Below are 330 nucleotides of genomic sequence, written 5' to 3'. Positions count from 1 at the left end.
GCTCCCAGAGGCGATGCCTTTCCTTCCCTCCACAACAGAAATCAATCGTCATTTTCTGGAGAAAAGGCCGCAAGAATCGCCCATGCAGAGCGCGGTCATGCAGGGCCATCGGGACTTAATAGCCTGATTTCCCTTCAATTAAGATGGGCGCTTGATAAGGGACTTCGCCGCCAGGGATGCCGGTCAAAGGCGGCGCTCTTGCTCGCGCTCCGTTCTCGCAGCTCGTCGTTGTCGCGGCCGCTGTGTGGGAGCTTTCCGTCTGCCTCTGTTTGGCCTTGGTTTGTCTTTGCTCTTTTCTGTGATGAGCAGATTCTTTTATTTATTCCCGAA

This window comes from Penaeus monodon, chromosome 24 (genome assembly GCF_015228065.2).
Source record: "Penaeus monodon isolate SGIC_2016 chromosome 24, NSTDA_Pmon_1, whole genome shotgun sequence".
NCBI classification, from domain to species: domain Eukaryota; kingdom Metazoa; phylum Arthropoda; class Malacostraca; order Decapoda; family Penaeidae; genus Penaeus; species Penaeus monodon.
This window is presented reverse-complemented; position numbering follows the sequence as displayed.